General features: G+C 42.9%; 1 protein-coding gene across 1 annotated transcript in view; it reads left to right on the top strand.

The window, feature by feature from the left end:
• The first annotated feature begins 9,350 nt into the window (after positions 1–9,350).
• Positions 9,351–17,875, top strand: part of LOC131896337 (cyclic AMP-dependent transcription factor ATF-7) — a 108,277-nt gene continuing 99,752 nt past the window's right edge. The window contains exon 1 of the mRNA XM_059246938.1: positions 9,351–9,665. The gene's annotated coding sequence lies outside the window, so the exon portion shown is untranslated. The remainder of the gene's footprint in view (positions 9,666–17,875) is intronic.

The following is a 17,875-nucleotide window of genomic DNA, read 5'->3' as shown; positions in this document are numbered from 1 at the left end:
TCTTCCTATCACTTCCGGTCTCCACCTCCCAAGTGCTGGGATCAAAGGTGTGTGCCACCACTGCCTGGCTCTGTTTCTCTTTTAGACTAGATCAATCTCATATAGCCCAGGGTGGCCTTGAACTCCTGATCTTCTGCTTCTTTCTCCCAAGTGCTGGGATTAAAGGTGTGTGCCACAACTGCCTGGCCTCTAAGGTTACTAATGGCTAGGTCCACACTCTGATCTCCAGGCAAGATTTATTTGTTAGAGCACAAACAAAATATCATCACACCTTGGCTGTCCTGGAAGTAGATCTGTAGATCAGGCTGGCCTCAAACTCACAGAAATCCTGCCTCCGCCTCTTGAGTGCTGGGATAAAGGCGTGCGCCTGTTGTTCCTCAGGAGCCTTCCACTTTTTTTTTTTTTTTTTTTTTTGGTTTTTCGAGACAGGGTTTCTCTGTGTAGCTTTGCGCCTCTCCTGGAACTCACTTGGTAGCCCAGGCTGGCCTCGAACTCACAGAGATCCGCCTGGCTCTGCCTCCCAAGTGCTGGGATTAAAGGCATGTGCCACCACCGCCCGGCTCCACCTTTGTTTTTGAGACATAACCTTTGACTGGTTGAAGCTCACCAGTAGACAACAATGGTTAGCCAGAAAGCCCAGGACTGCTGTCTGTCACTCTCTGGCACAGAGACTCTAAGCAGGACACACACCTGACTTTTTTACATGGGCCATAGGGACCTTAGGTTCTTGTGCTTGTAGGGCAAGCACTTGACCAACTGAGCCCAAAGACATTTTTAAATAAATGAAAAATGAGCCGGGTGGTGGTGGCGCACCCCTTTAATCCCAGCACTTGGGAGGCAGAGGCAGGAGGATCTCTGTGAGTTCGAGGCCAGCTTGGTCTCCAAAGCGAGTTCCAGGAAAGGCGCAAAGCTACACAGAGAAACCCTGTCTCGAAATAAATAAATAAATAAATAAATAAATAAATAAATAAATAAATAAACAACTAACTTTTCACTAGCAAATCATTAAAGGGCCTTTTCTCTGCCTTCTGGCAGAGATGTGCACTGTATAATGTGAACTGTTCTGCTCTCTTATGCCCTCCCAACTATGATGAACTGACATCCCTGAGATCATGAACAAGAATGGATCCTTCCTGCTTTAAGTTGTTTAAGACACAAATCTTGTCACAATGCCAAGAAAAATAAGTAACACACTGAAGCAGTGAAGGTCTTTGCAGAGACTGTGCAAAGCAAAGCTGCCAGGGGTCAGTACAGTGAACTCCTTGAGAACAGACTTCAAGGGAGATGTGCAGAAAGGCACCTGCTATTGGAAACAGCTCATCCTAAGCGGACAGTTCCTCACCCGCTGTGTAAAACAAGAGCTGCAGGATCAAAGGAATAAAGAGGACAGAAGTACTGTGGGTGTGCAAACAGGAATGTCCTGAAGAATGCCTTCTCTCAACACCATTCCTTCCCAGACATAAGTGTAAGTATGATGCACATTGGGGACCTGAAGTGTGACAGTAGCACAGCTTCTGATGGTACTTGTTGCTAGACCCAAGTCTCTTGGCTTACTGTTCAAACTCCAGTTGCTAGACCCAAGTCTCTTGGCTTACTGTTCCCTCAGAGGGAAGTGGGTCAAGAGCTGACCTTGAGAAGACAGAGGGTAAGCGGCTCCATTCCTGGGCATTGAAGCACTACTTACCTATTGTTCAGTTTTGTTTTATTTTATGTGTATGGGTGTTTTGTCTGCATGTATGTGTGCGCACCACTTGAGTGTCTGGTGCCCGCAGAAGAGGACATCGGATCTCCTGGAACTGGAGTTTCAGATGATTGTGAGCCACCGTGTGTGGGCTGGAAATCAAGTCCAGGTCCTCTAGAAGAACAGGCAGTGCTCTTATATTGCTGAGCCATTTCTCCAGACCTGGGGGAACTATTTATAATAGCCTGAAATATTAAATTAATTTAGATGCACATAAGAAATGAATGGATAAAGAAAATGTGGTATACATACATGATGGAGTTCTAATCTGCCATAAAGAAGAATGAAACTATGTGATTTTCAGGGGAAAAAAAATGGATAGAACTGGAGATCATCATATTAAACAAAATATGCCAGACTCAGAAAGAAGAGATCACATTTCCTTTCATTTGTAGAATCCGGGCTTAAATGCATGTATGACATGAAGGCAGGCAGGAGACTCACTGCAGGAAGCAAGGGAACAGAAGAGAAGAGGAGGAGGGGACAAGAGAGGGTAACGGGGAAAGAAAGACAAATATCAAATGTTTCTTTCATACGCAGAACCTAGATTTAACTACAAACACACTGATATACATATGACATGACAGCAGAATGGGGGGGCACTATTGGGGGCCGGAGGGGAGACAGGAACAGATGATGATATACATGTATGAAAAAGCTGCAGTGGAATGTCCAGTGTGTGATGGCACATGCCTTTAATCTCAGCACTCAGGAGGCAGAGGCAGGCAGGTCTCTGTGAGTTCAAGGCCAGCCTGGTCTAAAGAGTGAGTTCCATGGTAGCCAGGACTGCTTCACAGAGAAACCCTGTCTCAAAAAACCAAAAATTAAGTTAAATTAATTTAAAAGCTCCATCTTGGAAAAGTCAGGGTCACAGCTGGGAAAGAATTTGACTTGACATGATGTACATTCCAAAGGTTCTCATCCTTTGGGTTGGTCATGTTTCTGTTGCCATGACAAGGTGCTTGAGGTAGACAATGTAAAGAAGGAGTAGTTTGTTTTGACTTCCTACTTCTCAACACTGCTGTACTGGGGACCAAGCTTTCAACACATGAGCATTACAGAGACTGTCCACATTGAATTGTATGTCTACATGATTCAGATGAGACTCTGAACTTGGAATTTTCGAATAAATGCAGAAACGAGTCATGATTTGAATTGAGTAATTTTGTGAAGGATATGAACAGTTGGAGGCTAGGACACAGTGCTGTTATTTAGATACTTAGAACATTAAGGTGGGAGGATCATAAATTTGAGGTCATCCTGGGCTATATAGTGAAACCCTGTATGAAAAACCCAGAGAAATAATCACAACCATGAATGGAAACTAGGAAGGTAATTGAGAAGAGTATATTGTGTCCATGTGTAGTTATATATGCCTATAGTCTTGTAACTACTTGGAAAGCTGAAGAAGCAAGATGCCATGAGCCCAGGAGTTTGTGGCCACCCTGGGCAACATTGCCTATCTCAAAAAAGAAACACAAGAGTCAGGAGTGGAGCACATGACTGTAATCTTAGCTCTTGGGGAGTAGATGTAAGAGGACCAAGAATTCAAGGTCATTCTCTGCTACAGATAGTGTTCAAGGCTATCCTGGGATAACCGAGGGACCATGTCTCAAAAACCACAATAAAAAGAGTCCACAGGAGGTGGAGAGATCACTCAGTAGTTAAGAATGCTTTCTTCTCTTCCAAAGGATTCAAGTTTGTTTTCCAGAACTCATATCAACTGCCCTTGACTCCAGCTATAGGGGATCTGATGCCTTCTTCTGACCTCTGCAGACACCCCTACATATGCGTTCTTTATTCACACAGACATAAGTAAAAATAACTCTGTTTTTTTTCAAGACAGAGTTTCTCTGTGTAGCCCTGGCTGTCCTGGAACTCACTCTGTAGCCCAGGCTGGCCTCGAACTCACAGAGATCCGCCTGCCTCTGCCTTCCAAGTGTGGAGAGTAAAGGCATGTGCCACCATGCCCACCTAAGTAAAAGTAAATCTTAAAAAAGAGTACATAGTGCCGGGCGGTGGTGGCGCACGCCTTTAATCCCAGCACTCGGGAGGCAGAGGCAGGCGGATCTCTGTGAGTTCGAGGCCAGCCTGGGCTGCCAAGTGAGTTCCAGGAAAGGCGCAAAGCTACACAGAGAAACCCTGTCTCGAAAAACCAAAAAAAAAAAAAAAAAAAAAAAAAAAAAAAAAGAGTACATAGTAAACAGAAATGGCAAAAGAGTTTAAAGGTAAAATAGAAAAAAAAATCTAGTACAAAAGACAACAGAATGGTGGACTAAATGTGAAGAAAAATACAAGAAACAGCGAAGACATAGCAGAACCATAGATATAAAATACTGTCTTACCTTCAATTAAATGCCAATGACATTAAAAAAGCAGAGATTGGCTTTTTAGTTGATTCAATGGGTAAAGATACTTGCTGCCAAGCCTAGTGACCTGAATTTTGTCCCCAGAACCAAACACACGTGGTAGAAGGAGAGAACCAACTCCTGTATCTTGTCCACTGACCTCCATGAAGGCTGTGGTGCTCATGTACACACACACACACACACACACACACACACACACACACACACACGAATAAACAAACAAACAAACAAATAATATAAAAAAGGTACTTTGCCATCTGCGGTGGTTAGAATAGAAATGGCCGCCGGGCGGTGGTGGCACACGCCTTTAATCCCAGCACTCGGGAGGCAGAGCCAGGTGGATCTCTGTGAGTTTGAGGCCAGCCTGGTCTACAGAGCAAGATCCAGGAAAGGCACAAAGCTACATAGAGAAACCCTGTCTCGAAAAACAAAAAAACAACAAAAAAAACCCTACCCTGTCTCAAAAAACAAACAAACAAAAGGAATGGCCCCCATAGGCTCAAATATTTCAATGCTTGGTCATTAGGGAGTGGTGCTACTTGAGATAGATTAGGAGGTGTGGCATTGTTGGAGGAAGAGTGTCCCTGGGGGTGGACTTTGGGGTTTCATCTTGGTCCACAAGTACCAGACAGAAAAAACTAATTGGGAATGGTATGGGCTTCTGAAACCTGGCCTGCCTCCAGGGACACATCTTCTTTACAAGGCCATACCTCCTAATCCTTCCCAAACAGTTCCACCAAGTGGGGACCAGGTATTCAAACATATGAGCCTATAGGGGTGGGGGAACATTCCCATTTAAACCACTGCAAGTACAGATTTATTATATGACCCAGCAACTATACCCCTAGGTATTAGAAGCAAACATAGTAAGTTGCACATGAATGTTCAAAGCAATGTTCATAATAGGCCAGAAGTGGGAGCAATCTAAAAGTCTATCATCTAGTGACTGAATGAATAATCAGACTATGGCATATCCATTCAGTGGAATATTATTCAGTCATTAAATAAATGAGATACCAAGACACGCTATCATATGAACTTTCAAATATTATGTCAAGAGAAGTCAACTTCAAAAGGCCACATATTACAAGATTTAATTCATATATAAAAAGTGCTTAAAAGGTAAACAGAGACAGAAAGTAGACTAGTGGTGGCCTGGAGTTGATGGGGCTAAATAGGAAATGACTATTAAGTCACTAGGGTTTTCCTTTTGGGCAATGAAAATATTTTGGAATGAGAACGTGTCATAAGTAATTGGCTACTTTAAAATGAGGGTCTACCTGAGAGGTAGGTGTTCTTGGTTGTCAAGATTAGTTTGGGAGGCCCCAAGCTTACTGCAAGGATTCCTGGAGCCATCAGTCAGTGAAGTTTCCTCAGGGTAAACATGATTGCTATCAGTTAGTCCCATGGCCCTCTGGAGTCTAGTACTAGAAAGAAAGTGTCTTGGAAGACTTCATCCCACGCCATGTTCTGATGCAGAGAATGGCAATGTTCTGTCTCACCAGCACTCCAAAGACAGAGACAGGAGGATTAGATATTCAAGGCCCTCCTTGGACACATAGTGAGTTTGGGGCTAGCCTGGGATACATAAGACTCTGTCTCGGCCAAGTGATGGTGGCACATTCCTTTAATCCCAGTACTTGGGAGGCAGAGGCAAGTGGATCTCTGAGTCAGAGACCAGGCTGTTCTACTGAGTGAGCTCCAGGATAGCCAGGGATACACAGAGAAAACTTGTCTTGAAAAACACAAAACAAAAAACAAGATTCTGTCTTAAAAACAAAGAAAGAGCAAATAAAATGGCTTGTTAGGTAAGTATGCTGGCTGCCAAGCCTAATCCCTTCATTTTGAGCTCCAAGACCCACATGGAAGAAGGATAAAATTGATTAGATGTCCTCTGATGTCACATGCATCTGCCAGCACATATGCACATCACATCCACTAATAATAAAATTTAAAAAGAACAGTGATTTATTTTTACACCAACATTGGGAAAAGGGCATGTATGGGAGAGAAAGTAGGGGTTTTGTTTTAGAAATAGTAAGTGTGACATAATTGTGGACATCTTCGCGGGTTTGTTAAGTGGGCAATTGGAGATATCAATCTGCAGTTCAAAGGAGAGTTATAGATTGATGATATAAAATTGGAGGGAAATGAATACACATAAAACATTTAGAATAGGACATGGAACATGGTATTTATAAACGTTAGCTATTGTATGTCCAAGTGTTTGAGTACAACTTGTAAAATCCCTTCCCCTCTGATTTGTGATGCCATCTCTGCTATACACAATTTTCCTTATCTAATGAGCATTCTGTAATCTGATGATTAGGAGAGGACAGCTTAGAAGCTAACAATCTCTCTTTTCTCAGTTTACAAGGCTAATAGTATTTTTAAAAACTACTTCCCTGCTTTTGCTGTCTAGGGAGATCACCTGGATTATTCTACCATTCTGAGGATGCTAAAAGGCTAGATGAGATCACAGACAGGAAGTTCACAAAGCTGAGTAACAAAAAACTGCAAGGCGGGGCAGGTCTGGTGAGGAGTGCCTGTAATCCTAGCACTCTGGACAGAGGCATCAGGAGCATACATTCTAGATCACGTAGATAGCCAGACCCTGTCTCAAAAAATAGGGGGGTGGGGTGGGCAGTGGGTAGATGTCGGGATTCAGCTCCGTGGTACATTGTAAGGCCCTGGGTGCCTAGCACTAAGTGGGGGAAAGCATCGAAGGAGAACAGAGTCCACCACCACCTGATTCTTCTGCCCTACTCTAGCCACATGCTGAGCAGACTATGGCCATGACGATGGTACTGTTGACTATAAGGAAGAAAACACAACTAGTCATCTGTCTGGAGCCCTGGAATCCCTTCACTTGTCAACTCTACTTACAATCTGTTCAATTCTTAAGTTTTTATCTACAGTAAAACACACAAAAAATTACTATATTAACCATATAATTGTGTGTTTGTGTGTGTGTGTGTGCGTTTATGTGTATTCCAGGCTGGTCTCAAACTCATAGAGATCCGTTTGCCTCTTCCTCATGATAATTTTTTATTATTTATTTTATTTATTTATTTATTTTTAAGACAGGGTTTCTCTGTGTAGACTTGGCTGTCCTGGAATTCTCTCTGTAGACCAGGCTGGCCTTGAACTCAGAGATCCTCCTGCCTCTGCTCCCTGAGTGCTGGGGTTAAAGGCATGCACCACCACTGCCTGGCTATGATAATTTCTTAATGTAGCTTTTTACATTTGATATTTTCCTAAAAATCTCCTCAAGGTTTTCTCTTAATAATTAAACTCCTCAGGCTGGAGAGATGGCTCAGCAGTTAAGAGGACTGGCTGTTCTTCCACCTTGTTTCTATCGAAGCCTCCACAGGAAGGTGCCATGTATGTACATGGTATACAGACAAAACGTGGCTCAGTAATTAATTCAAGTACTTAGGAGGAGGCTGAAGCAGGAAAATGCGTTCCAGGACAGCTTGTAAGACCCATCTCAAAAAACAGAAACAAAATAAAATAAAAAAAAAAACCCTGCTTTCTCAAGAGGCCTTCTCTTAAAACTAGCAGTAGTTTCTTCCCCTCTTGGAGTTGTTTTCTGCCTACTACCTTGAAGCACTCTTCACTTTCTGAAGTAAGTGCACTTACTGACTTAGGACCTATCTCCCCCTCAAACTCTAAAATAAAAATTCTGTCAGAGAAGGACCAGGTCTGTCTACACTTCTCCACATGACTGGGAGTGTTTTGTGTGTGTGTTTATATATATATTTATTTGTATTTAATTTAAATACATATATTTAAAATTTATATTTTATACACACACACAATAGTATGTGCTGTTGGTGTTTTAGTAAAAATACTTGCTTGTTAATAAACACAGATTTAAAAAAGTATCTGCCATGCTGTGCAAGCTCCAACCTAAGGCTTCCCACTGAGCTACACTAACAGTCCTACAGTGCTTTGTGTGTATGTGTGTGTGTGGTTGTCCAAGAGACCAGAGGACAACTTCAGGTGTGGTTCCTCAGAGCTCTCCCCCTTATTTTTGTTGTTCATTTGTTCAACACAGGATTTCTCACTGGCCGGCCCCAAGTAGGCTAGGCTGGTGAGCACCCATGTTTTTAACATGGGTTCTGGAGATGGAATTTAGATCTTATGCTTTCGGGATAAGCACTTCACCGGTTCAGCTATCTTTTCAGTCTTTGCTTTGTGTCATGAGTAAAATGGGGTTGCTAGCCCATTGTATAGTCTCAGAGAAATATCTCACCATAGGCATTGGGCTTGTGGAAGAGAAGCAGCACTGACAGTGTGGAGCAGGTGGATTGCCTTTTTCCAGTGGATTCCCTCCAGTTTCAGGGCTAAGGACATTTAAAACTACTTTGATGTTAAGGAAATACTGACCCTGAAGACTAGTAGTATCAACTGGTACTTTAAAAAAAAAAAAGGTGTACTGTTTCTGACCTTACGAGATGGCGCATAACATACCAGTCTTAGCTGGACGACCTAAATTCAATCTCCTGAACACACAACAGAGGGAAGAGAGCCCTCCCGTCCTCTGACCTTCACAGGCGCCCCACTCCACCCCCTGCTAATGGACAAACGTAAAAAAAGAATTATATTTATTTTTAAAGTAGTCTCTGGAGTTGAACTCTTATCGCCAGCTCCCCCTCATACTCCCATCCTATGGCATACAGCCAGACACTGGACAGAAGTCAGGGCCGGAGACGATTTCGTGAAACGTGAAGAAGAAGAAAATACAAAGTAGCCACCTGCTTGGAGCGCTGACACCCGGGTTAACTTGCTCCAGAGTCACCGGCGTGGAGCCCTGCAGACCGACCCTCGGTTTGCTTGGCCCCGGCGCGCTCCTGTAGCAGGGCGCCGGAGGCAGCCTCGCCCCTTCCTTGGCTTCGCCGCCGGACCTCCACACCCCGGCCGATCTCCGGGACGCGGCCTCCCTCCCCCTCACCGGCTCCGATGCCGCGGGCGAACACGTGCGGGTCGTGTGTACAGCCCTCGCCCAGCCTTCCACTCACGCCGCGCTCGCAGCAGGCCCCGCCCCCGGGGCCCTGTCCAACTCAGCCCCCACGAATCGCGCCCTCACCCCCGCTTCTCGCGAGAAGTGAGCACGCCTGGCCGGACGGGAGGAAAGTGTCTGCTCGGCCGAGGGGGGAAAGGAGGAGCAGGAGGCAGATTGTGGGACCGAGCGCGGGCGGGCGGGAGGCGCCGGAGCTGCCAGCGGGTGAGTCCTGAGAACCTTAGCCGGTCCGTGGTCTGACAGGAGGCTCCCCTTCCGCTCCGGCCCGTCCCAGCGTCCCGGGCCGGGGTCTCCCCTCCCAGTCTGTGTTGGACGGGGGCGCTGAGGCGGTGGCCGGGCCTGTCTGAGGAAGAGGGTGGGGCGTAGTCTAAGGACAACCAATAAGAGAGAAGGAAGCCACAATTGGCGGCCATGAGCGCTAATGGGAGATCGCCTTTGCCTTGTGGAGTGCCGCCCTCTTCTCTTCTCCCGCCTCCTTCCTTTTGGAGGAAGGCGGGGCCAGAGGACTGAAGTGTGGGGAGAACTTGGGGTAAGTAGCCCCGGGGGGCGCAGGGCGTGGCGAGGAAAGGGGGGTTGAATCCTGGGGGAAGCGGAGTCTAGTGCAAGTCCGAGGGAAGGATCCTGGAATGGAAGGAAGAGGAGGACCGCTCAACTAGGTTGAAGACTCGAGATTTCCCTAAAAGTGGGGTTAGGGCTTGGCACTGCGAAAGGCAGAGGTAATGGGCAGTAGGTAGGTCCGGGTGACAAGGAGAGCCCTGCTCAGGTGAAAGCATGCGTTGTTTGGCCGGAAAGCACGGCGAGGTGAAGCCTTGCAGCCGAGGGTCCTGGCGTTTCGGTGGAGTTCCTAAGACTTAGCAGAGACATGGTCTCCGAAAGTATAAGTTCAGCGAGACTGAGCGGATGAGTTTAGGAAGGCAGTGCGGGTGGGTTGGGTTGCTGGAAGGCATCGCTCCGGTAATAGTCTGGAAGTCCAGAGGTAAGGGGGGTATTTGGAGAAGAGACAGCGGCTGACATACACAGGTCTTTCAGGCTGGGTCTTTAGTCGCAAGGCGGTCGGGATACTGCTTGGTGTTTTTGGTGGATATGGCACCTAGACTAGTGACCAGCCAGTCAGAATGCTGGCATAGGGGTTGAGAAGAAGAAAAGTGGTACACTGGTCTTATTTCCTTTTTCCAGCATTCCCCTTTCCAAGTTTCATTTCTTTCAAAACACAGGGATGTGGGCCTGGGACTTTGGCCGCCCAAGTTGGAGACCCGTAGGGACTTATATGTTGCTCTGAAATGCTTGTTATGTTCTTTCACTGGGGTGTTTACTACCCAAGCACCTCCTACCCAGAGTCCCGTGTTACTACTTTCCTAACTTTGTTTTCTGCTTAGCAGAGGGTGTTTTAATATCTCTCAGGGTTCATATGAAGTATAGATTTGTGGAGATGTGCAGATTTTTTTCTCAGAAAACTTGTTTCCTATGTTTAAAATTTTTCAGCAGTATGATTTCTGTAGAACCTGTATAGATCTCTAAACACTAACAAATAAAGTTTGTTTCCTTAAATGTGGCTTTTCCCTTTCATTCATTAAGAGTTATTTAATGGATGATTGAACTTGGCCTTAATTATCTTGTATATATTGTTATTTATTAATTGAGATTAGGGTCTCATGCAGCCCAGGTACATCTCAAACTGAGGTAACTGAGGATGACCTTGAACTCCCGATCCTCCCTTGTCCATCTCCCACGTGCTGGGATTATAGGTGTGTGCCACCACATACATTGTATATGGTACTAGGGAATACTCAGGGTCTTATGCATGCTAGTTAAGCACTCTACCATCTAGGCTACATGCTTAGGCGTGTGTGTGTGTGTGTGTGTGTGTGTGTGTGTGTGTGTGTGTGTTAAGTAGCCCATACTGGCTTTGAACTCATAACCTTGACTTTCTGATCCCTCTGTCTCTACCTCCCATGTGTGGGAATTACAGGCATTCACTCCTATGCCCAGTTTATCAGTTTATGTGGCGCTGGGGATTGAACCCAAGGCTTTCTTTGAGCATGCTAGGCAAACACTGTACTAACTGAGCTACATCCCCAGTTCTCTCTTAATATTTTAAATGGTGTAAATAAAATAGACTCATAGTGTTTAGGAAATTGAACATTTTCTCATGCTTTCTTTGCATCCAGACTTAGAAACTAAAGAACTATCATAATATTTTAAGGCAGGAGTTGAGGAACTCAAACACAATTTGTTTTTAAACATGGGGGATGTAAAGTAAGTGGAAGCTATTGCGAAATTTAACATGACTATAAGAAAAGAAGCTAAAGAAAAGTTTGGCAGCTGTATGAAGTTGTCTTACCAGTTTGTCCTTAATTCTGTACAGAAAAGGGACAGGACATTGCCCTTTGTTTAGTAATTGTATATCATTTATAATGAGTTAGACTCATATAGTTAATCAATAACTTCTTTGCTAATGCACAGATTACATTCCTTCTGTCTGTCCGTCCCCCCTCCATTTTTGGCACGTGCTCGAAAATTGTGTGTGTGTGTGTGTGTGTGTGTGTGTGTGTTTGGGGGGTTGTGAGGGTGCTGGAGTTGGAACTGACTTGGGCTTTGTGCATGACAGGCAAGTACTCTACCACTGAGTTATAACCCAGACTTTTTTTTTGGTTTTTGGAGACAAAGTTTCTCTGTGTAGCTTTAGAGCCTGTCGTGGAACTCACTCTGTAGCCCAGATTGGCCTGCCTCTGCCTACCGAGTGCTGGGATTAAAGGTGCGCACTGACACTGCCCAGTGCCTCTTTTACTTTTGAGAATTGAAGTACTGCTGCTGAAGAAAACCCAGACCATGTGCTTTTGTATTGACCTTTGTTTTCTAGCAAACAGTTGAGGCATTTTCCCTGGTTAGAAATTGTCCCAATAAAAACATTGAGACCAATCAATTAGCGACCCTTTAGTATTAACTACTAAATAGGGACTGAATTGGGTTCCAACTGGGAGCATTTGCTACTGGACTTTCAGAAGAATTTTTCAAGCAGTAATCTTCCCCTCCCCCCTCAAAAAAAAAAATCCAGTGGGAAAGATAAGTCCAGGTCTTCCAGTCTAGAATTTGTGATGGCTTTAACTTGAACACTCTTAAGTGCAAGATTTGTTTTTTCTCCCTTGGACAGTGTTCTCACCTGGGAGAAAGATAGACTTTGGGGCCTGGATATGCAGCTCAGTAGGTAGAATGCTTGCTTAGCATGTGTGAGTCCTGTTACCACATAAAACTGGGTATGGAAGTGAGCACCTGTAATCCCATCACGAGAAGTGAAGGCAGGAGCCAGAATCATTCTTGTCTGTGTGGCCAGTGTAAGTCTAGCTTGGGCAACGTGAGACCCTGTCTCAAAGAAAAGAAAAAGAAGAAAAAATTAATTGATAATAATTTGTTAATTGATAATAAATTGTTAAGTTATGACTTTTAAATTTAAAGTCATACTAGTCAGCAAAATTGAGTTGTTTTTTTTTTTCCTTAATATTGAACTGAGCAGGTATAGGTGTGTAGAGAAGACCAATTGTTGGATTTAAATGGCTTTTTTTTTTTTTTTTTTTTTGGCCCGGAAAATTGGATAGAGGCAGAGGAAGTCACCAGTATCTTGAACTTTATAGTGCATCTTAAGTTTTTATAATTTATAGAATTTTTTAAAATGCTTTTGCTTACAAGGGATAAAACGTTAATGTTGTTGTATCTTGCCCTTTTTCCTTTCCTAACATTCTTTTTTTTAGTTGTTGTTGGTTTTTGTTTTTTTCAAGACAGGGTTTCTCTGTGTAGCCCTGGCTGTCCTGGAACTTGCTTTGTAGATCACAAACTCACAGAGATCTGCCTGCTTCTGCCTCCCAAGTACTGGGATTAAAGGCATGACCCGCCACTTGCTGTTCCTTGCCTAACTTCAAAACAAAAGTTATTTTTTTCAATCAATTCTTAGACTACTCTTTTGCCTTGAGTAAAGTCCCTGGCTCTGCCTGAATGCAGCTGCTCGGAAGCTCTCAGCAGAGTGTTTTGTGAATGTTAAGACTGAGTTTTTCCTGGGCTGTGGAGGGAGAGTCAGTGTTGCCACTGTCTCCTATCCAGGCCTGGTAAGGAGGACCTTTCCTTACAAGGAAGTTTTAGGCGTAGCAAATAGCACTATGTTTCAAGTGTTTAACCAGACAGCTCTTTTCTGGGGACAGCCTAGAATCTAACTGCACCTGTTCCTTGTTGAAGGTGCTGACACAAAAGTGCATATTTTGTTTCTTTGAGAAAAACAAATGAGACATTTGCTAAAACAGAAAAATGCTTAATCATTCTTTAAATGTTAACTTCTTTAGATTTTTTTAAATGTTTCTTTGATACTGGAGTTCATGAAAAAGTCCTTTTAATTTAAAAACATGCTGAAGATGGGCTAGTGAGATGTCTTCAGAGGGTAAAGGTGCTTGCTGTCTAACCATGCAAGCCTGATGGCCTAAGTTATATCAATTCTCAGACCTCACCTTAAGATAAGGCAAAAGGAGAAAACTGACTGCACAAAGTTGTCCTCTGACCTCTTTGTGTGTGCGCTGTGGCACTTGTGCCTGTGCATACGCCTCACACATCCAGATACACAATAATAATAAATACATATAAAATACCAAAGCAACAATTCTTCTTGAAGATTTATCTTTATTTTTTATAAATTTTAAAAATATTTATTTCTGTTTCATATGCGTTGGTGTTTTGCCTGCATGTATGTCTGTGTGAGGGTTTTGGATCCTCCAGAACTGGAGTTACAGATACTTGTGAGCTGCTATGTGGGTCTTAAGAATTGAACCTAGGTCCTCTGGAAGAGCAGCCAGTGCTCTTAACTGCCGAGCCATCTTTCCAGCCCCAAAGCAACAGTTTTTAAGATTCTCTGATATGTCCTTATTTTTAAATGTTGCCTTCTCCTTAATAGACTTGTTTGGTAATGTATTCATATGTGAAAATACCTCATATTAGAAATCCTTAATAGGTGATCATTTTTTAATTTTTAATTTTTTGTGTATATGTGTGATGCATGTGTGTATGTGGTGGGGGGTGTGCACAAGGCCAGAGAAGGGCACTGGGTGTTTGTTCTATCATTCTTCTTTGTTCCCTTAGACTGGGTCCTCTAAGTCTGGAGATCACCCATTGGCTAGACTGAGTGGCCAGTGAGCTCCAGGAATCTGACTCTTCTCAGTGCTGGGATTATAGAGACATGATTCCATATCAGGCCTGTTAAAGGGATGCTGAGAATCTCAACTCAGGTTTATTTATTTGTTTGTTTGTTTGTTTGTTTGTTTGGTTTTTGGTTTTCTGAGACAGGGTTTCTCTGTGTAATAACCTTGGTTGTCTTGGATCTCCCTTTGTAGACCAGGCTGGCCTTGAATTCCTGTCTCTGCCTCCGGAGAACTGAGATTAAAGGCGTGAGCCACTACTGCCAGCTCTCAGCCAGTATTCTTTTTTTAAATATTTTATTTATTTACTTATGTGTACATTTGTCTGTGTGGGGGTGTCAGATCCCCTGCAAGTGGATTACAGACAGCTGTGAGTGCCATGTGGGTGTTGGGAATTGAACCCAGGTCTTCTGGAAGAGTAGCCAGTGCTCTTAACCACTGCACCATCTCTCCAGCCCAGCCAGTATTCTTAAAGTCTAAGGTGTAGTTGACTTCCTCTCTTCCCCAGCACTGGGAATTGAACCTAGGGCAAATGAAAGCATTTTACCACTGAGCTATGTAAATAGCCTTAGACTTCTTGAGTTGATTTTTTTTTAATGTAAATGAAAACATTATGTTTTTTGGGGTTTTTTTGTTTTGTTTTTGGGTTTTTTGTTTTGTTTTGTTTTGTTTTTTGTAGCTATCATTCTGCTGGTTATGACTTTTTTTTTTTTTTTTTTTTCGAGACAGGATTTCTCCGTGTAGCTTTGCGCCTTTCCTGGAATTCACTTGGTAGCCCAGGCTGGCCTCAAACTCACAGAGATCCGCCTGGCTCTGCCTCCCGAGTGCTAGGATTAAAGGCGTGCGCCACCACCGCCCGGCGACTTTTTTATTTAATAGCTTGATAATATGTTTTAACTTCTTGGCCATTACTTTGTGTGTGTGTGTGTGTGTGTGTGTGTGTGTGTGTGTGTGTGCTGTCTGCATGTACAGATCCTATTAGAGATTGCTGTGAACTACCATGTGGTTCCTGTGAATTGAACTCAGAACCTCTAGAAAAGCAGCCAGTGCTCTTAACCACTGAAGCCATCTCACCAGCCGCCACTACTCATTTTCATATTATTGATAAATTTGGTAAACATGACTGTTTTCATTTTAGGTCACTGTTAAAATGTATAAGGATAGGGCTGTATTAGGTCATCCAACCTACCCTTTTCTCTTTTCCCTCTTCCTTCTTTTCTCTTCTTTCCTTTTTTCCTCCTCTTCTTTCTCTCCCTCCCTTCCTCCTTTCCCTTTCTGACTGGAGATTGCATCCAGAGCCTCCGATATGGTAGGCAAGTGAGTAATATCCCCATGAAACCACTGAGTTAACATCCCATCTCATAACCTTTATGTTCTATGAAATATCAAGAAATGTCTTGCTGAAATTCAAATATGTTCTGTCTCAGACATCCTTGAATTCCTAGGCTAATGACCATTGGATGGAGGTAGAGAATGAGAATATAAAGTTAGATATTGTAATTATTGTTTACTTTTAATTGTTAGTTTGTTTTGCTTCCCCCACTCACCCACCTACCCACTCTCTTTTTGGTCTTTTGAGGCAGGATTTGGCTATGCTGCCCAGTCTGACCTTTGGCCTCCCAACTCACCATCCCCCTGCCTTTGCCTTCTAACTGCTGGGATTACAGGCAAATATACCAGCCATCACTCCTGATTTTAACTATCTTATATTAATGTCTTCCTTTTTTCTTTTTTTGAGACAGGGTCTCAAGATGTAGTTCTGGCTGGCCTGGAACTCATAGATATCCACCTGCCTCTGTGTACTGAGTACTAGGATTAAAGGTGTCTATGTAACACCATGCCTGGCTTTATACTAGCTCTTGTCTATAGATTACTGTATGACTTGCTGATAGATCGCAAACAATCTATTCAGTTCTTGTTAGACTCTCCCTGGGAAATAGTACCTATTCCATCAGTCTGCAGTGTCTTTATTCTACCTCCCTTGTGTCAGTTTCTTTTTGATTGTGTAATGACTGAAAGTGTTAATTATAGTAGCTTTTAAAATCCCCCCCTTGTCATTAAATGTAACTCTTGAAGCAAAGATTTCCTCAGATATTTTAAGTTAGAAAGCAGCAAATTAAAACTCTTTGTCTATGGAACAGTTAGTTACTTGCAATTTCTAGATTAGACCTCTTGTCATCTTTTGTTTGAAATATAAACTAACACCAACTATGTACACAAACATACATAGTTTCCATTTACAGTTAAAGTTTCAAGGTGTGGTAGTTCGAGTTCTAGAGGAGAAATGGTGCTACACACCAGCTGTGCTGTCAGAGGCTACCTAGAGAATAAAGTCTTTATATTGGCAGCCAACAACTTTTCTGCTTGTTAATTTTAGATTTGACAGTTGAATTTATGTTTGAGCAATTTTAGTTGATGAATACATTTTTAAAGTACCTTCCTCTTTTGGGGTTTTAATTTTCACTTTCATTATTTAAAATTGCAAATTGTACTGGGGATAGCACAGTTGGTAGAGTGCTTGCCTAGCATGCAGGAATCCCTGAGTTAACTTCCCCACACCTCATGAACTGAGAGTATGGTGGTACACACCTATGATCCTAGCACTCGAGGTGGAGCAGGAAGATCTGAAATTCAAGGTTATCTTAACCTACATATCAAGTTCCAGGCCAGCCTGGGCTAGGTAAGACCTTGTCTTTAAAAAAAAAAAAAAAAAAATGTGAACTGAAATGTTTGTGCTAATTAAAATAGCATACCACAAGGGATGGGAAAGTTTTCAGAAAATAAGCTTCCTTTTCATCCTTTGGATACAGTTAGTTCTGGATTCTCCTGGAAAACATGGTGATCTCGATCACCCTTCAGGTCTTCTCTAATCCAGACATAGAAATAGAAGCTCAGATCAAAGAACTGTTGAAGAATCAGGAAGAAAAATAGATTGTAAAGAAAATGAAATTGACATGGTTCTGCTAACCCAGTGGGAGTGGTTAAAAAAAGGAACATAAATAATAAGGAATAATTGTGTCTTTGAACTAAAAACAAAACAAACAACAAAGATTTTGCATTGGATCATTTCATGTCTTAAAAATATTTCATCATATTTTCTCTTCAGTATTTCCCTGGTGGACATTTTTGTTTTGAAAGGATGTTTGGTGGTTTTATTTTCCTGTTAAATGGTATTTTGTTTCTTTCCCTTACTTGTTCTTTTATTTACAAACTTGTTTTTTAATATATATATATAATGACTGCCTGTATATGATAAAGCAAAAACCAGTTCAGTTTTGAAAGTAAACATTTGCTATCTTGCTTCCTTGGGGAGGGATTTGATGAATGTTAAAAATTCAAGAAGGTTGTGTAGGGCTGGGGATGTTCAGTTAGTGAGTGCTTACATGCATGCACGAAGCCCTGAGTTCCATCTTCAGCAGTGCAAGGTACTCATGCCTATAACCCCTGAATTTGAGAGGTGTAGGCAGAAGATCAAGGTCATTCTTAGAGTACATCCTGGGCTAAATGAGACCCTATGTCAAAACAAAATAGAATTGCTATATGAGAAGATTATCATTCTTAAAACTTT

This window comes from Peromyscus eremicus, chromosome 20 (genome assembly GCF_949786415.1).
Source record: "Peromyscus eremicus chromosome 20, PerEre_H2_v1, whole genome shotgun sequence".
Lineage (NCBI taxonomy): Eukaryota > Metazoa > Chordata > Mammalia > Rodentia > Cricetidae > Peromyscus > Peromyscus eremicus.
Note: the sequence above shows the minus strand (reverse complement) of the source record. Positions and strands in the feature narration are given on the sequence as shown.